The following is a 4,147-nucleotide window of genomic DNA, read 5'->3' on the forward strand; positions in this document are numbered from 1 at the left end:
CAGGAGACCTTCTGGACATCCTTCCAGACAAAGCATGGTGGTGGGGCAAAGACAGAAGCAGTTAGGGGCAATCAGGCCAGGAGGGGAGGGCAGTTGGGGGTGATCAGGCTGGTGGGGGGGGCAGTTGGGGGCAAGCAGGCCAGTTGGGGGCAATCAGGCCAGCAGGGGAGCAGTTAGGGGCAATTAGGCCAGCGGGGGGGGGCAGGTGGGGACAAGCAGGCAAGCAGGGGGGCAGTTGGGGCTAGCAGGCCAGCAAGGGGGGGAGTTGGGGGGATTAGGTTGGCAAGGGGGGGAGTTGGGATCCATCAGGCCAGCAGGGGGGGCAGTTGGGGGCAAGCAGGCAGTGCAGGCAGAGTGGTTAGGGGTGATCAAACAGGCAGGCAGGTGAGCGGTTAGGAGCCAGAAGTCCCAGATTGCGAGAGGGATGTCCAACTCTTGGTTTAGGCCCGATCTCTGTAGCATTGGGCCTAAACTGGCAGTCAGACATCCCCCGAGGGGTCCCAGATTGGAGAAGGTGCAGGCCGGGCTGAGGGACACCACCCCCTGTGCACGAATTTCATGCACTGGGCCACTAGTATAATAATAAAAGCATAATATGCTAATTAGATCTGATAGCCAAACGACTTTCCGGAGGACCCTCTGGACAAAGCCGGGGCTGAGAGGGCCGAGGCCCTTGCACGAATTTCATGCATTGGGCCTCTAGTTAAATTATAATACTTCATAAAATAGAATTCTATATAACACCTACACAATAGAACAGAATTGTATCATTTATTTTAATATTGATCTTAAAGCAAAATTTTAGTTAAAGAATAAAATTAATTGTCAGGGTAAGTACCTAAGAAACTCATAGGCCAAGTTTAAGCACGCACACACACAAAGAACATGCATAATTTATCAATACACATACAGCACAAGTATGAAAACAGAACTTCATGTTCCTTGTGGACCGTTGCCAGTGTTGCAGGAGACGCAATTAGATGAGCAGGTGTGCTTCTTCAGGGTCCTCCTGTGTCAGGGAGAGAAGTTAACATCCTGCAGTTTCCTTCACTTGGCCGTCGTCAAGAGCCTGCAGGTAAGCACTGTTTTCACAGATGAGATACTTCACCTTGTCTGGAAATAGTCAACTGAGAATCTCCAGGCCTGCTGGGCCAGATACAAGAATGTATTTCTGTCTTGCTCTGGCACGGAATTTAACCTGAGCCCAGAATGTTTTCCCTTTTGGTCTCTAGGTAATGCTAATAATTAATCTGACCAAGTTGCCAGAGCCCATCCAGTACACTTTAAGATGTTAAGAATTATCTAAACATGTTAAACCAGAGGACATCTCTAATTAATATCCAAAGAAAAGTTCTTCAGGGTCTATTTGTAAAGCCACAAAGACCTTTTCTATTTATGCTCAAATGATGAGATTCACACATTGCGTAACATAAGCAGTTGTAAAATAAACCAAATAATGTTAATTTCAATTATCTTGTTGATTTCAAAAGCATTCCATTTCTACAAAACCATAAATTTACAGGAAGGAAAGGAAAGCTAAAGAGTACCTACACTAGCTTATCCTCTCATGCTTTAACATCCTCCAAAGTTGCTATTCATTATCCGTTCAGCAACTCAGTAATCAGTATTTCACCATCCTCACCCTGGAGGTGACCTTCTGAAGCTATCTAGATCAAAGTGACAGTTCTAATTATTATAAAACTCTTATGACATTACACCCACAACTGTTTTCTACTCTTCAGAGCCCCAGGTAAATACTAAATCCTAATTGTCATGGAAGTCTTTTAAATATCTTTAAAATTGTATTTGTCTGAAATCTTATCCTGCTTAAAGAGCATCTACTATTAGAACTTCCATAACAAGGCTTCCTTTCCTCTCTCTACCCTAACTGCTACTGCTTGGAAGAAATCCAGCTTAACAATGTTCTTGTTAAATCATGACTCTCAGAACTGTGTACAGCATTTCAATTGAAATCTGAGAACCATACTGAAGATAGTCTCTCTCTCTCTCTCTCCCCCTGTCTCTCTCCTTCTCTCTGACACACACAGACACACAGAAACACAATGTACTTTGCTCATATTTTGCTTGTTTTTTTTCTGGGCAAAACAAAGAAAAAATATTTTCTATGTAGCTATAAGGTTTTAAAAAAGGTTTTTGTTGTTTAGGCAGTCAGATCAGAATGGTGAGCCCTTAAGTTGTACTTAGTATAGACTGTTTTTAAGCCATATTATTTCCAACCAGTAATTGCACAGTTTTTAAACTATGTGTTTTACTAAATTTCAGGCTTTTAAGAAAATTTTGTCAACTTGCCGTATTGAATTTATTATTTTTTCTCTCTGGGTTTGTGCCATCTGCCAATTTAGACAATATTGCCCTAAATTTAATTTTTAGAAATAGGGAGGGTATGAAGAGAGTTTCAGTAAATTTATCCTTCTCTTTGCATTCCTAGAGTCTAACAATAGTGGTTATGAAGTAATATTTATTGCATAATGAATCTTCTGTTAGTCCAGTCCATTCCTTACTAGCCTTTCAATAAGAGTGCCCAACTACCTATGAACTTCCCTAACTGATTTACGAATCGCTCCCAAATTTTTCAACTATGTGAAATGTACTCTCATCACTAATTACTTAACAATGACAAATTCGTTTTAATCGGTTCCCTCTTTCTCTATCCTCTGTTTCTATCCATCCGCTCCCCCCCTTGCCAGATAAAGTTTCCTAAAGCTCAGTTCTGATTAAAATATTTACTGAGAAATCCTATCTAGCAAAAAAGCCTCATTAATGATTGTTCCTGAGGCATTTGTACCTTATCTCTTATGGCTCCCTTCAATAATGAAAAAATCTGAACTTAAAGTTTTTAACCATTTTTCCACTGCGGCAACTGAATTCAGCCTCCTTAAACCATAGATGCCCTGACTAGCTTTTGTGGCTTTCCCTTAGTGTAAGTGAAAGCAGCACAACACTTATTGATTACTTTTAATGGAAGAGCTTAGAGATAAACACTTTATAAGTAAGAAAAGTTATGCTAATAAAGGTTATGTAATATCTAACTAATACTGCCATATAGAAAGTGGTAAAGTCAGTATTTAAACCCAGCTCTCAGTCATTTTAATTTTTGCATTTATATTTGCTCTACAGTTTATTCTAACTTCCATTTCACCTGTATAGCTCTGAGGCATTTTCAGAAATAAAAAGAAAGAGAGAAAATATGACAAAAGTTTAATGACTTAGGGATTAGCATAAGCAACTCCATTTTGGATCCGATGTCTTGGTTTTAACAATTACTAATCACAGAATATTAAAAGACAAACAAACAATAATAACAAAGAGCTATTCAACAAAATATTTCTAAAACACTCTAGCACTTTTGGCTTATCAATAGTTTATGCAGGAGTTCTGCATCAGATAAAGTACTGAAAATACTAATATCCTAATCATTTAAAAAACCCTTCATTATCTTGGCTCTATAATCCAGTGCCCTTTAATGGACCATTAACTTTTAAATATTTTCTTATTGGACATTTTCAGAATTATTTATCAACAAATATTTTGGCTTCACAGAATCTTCACCATTTCCACCATTTTTGCCTATTTTGGAGTCCTTTGTGACCTAGCATTTCTTTTCTTTCATGTTCTGAAATAATTTGTTAGAGGACTCTCCCTTATTAGAATAACCATTGCATTACTTATTTTGACATATTTATCTTTAAATTAAATTTATTGAGGTAACATTGGTTAATGTAATTTGAAGTTACTTATTTTTAGTTTTTACATTATCTCATATTTTTAACTTTATATGTACTTAATGAATTAGAAAGAGTTTTATTTTATTTATTTTTGTTTTTTTGTTTGTGTTTCTTTAAATCAGAAATTGTCTTAGACAGTATTGTGAAATACTTATCTGTGTTTGTTCTTCTATTTTAATTCAGAAATATCTACATTTGGGCACAGTTGCAGGAGCAGTGTATATTTTGGGGAATAGAAAATCAATTTTTAGATTACAATCCTTTATGATTTAAAGCTATCATTGTTTATGAAATAATAACTGGTCATGGTGTATGATGCTGTTCATGTGTGGTGGTTGGCTGGCTAGTTAGCCTTTGGAATGTCACTCACATGTCAGCCAATTTGTTCAATGGCAGGGCTA

This window comes from Myotis lucifugus, unplaced genomic scaffold (genome assembly GCF_000147115.1).
Source record: "Myotis lucifugus unplaced genomic scaffold, Myoluc2.0 scaffold_24, whole genome shotgun sequence".
NCBI lineage: Eukaryota > Metazoa > Chordata > Mammalia > Chiroptera > Vespertilionidae > Myotis > Myotis lucifugus.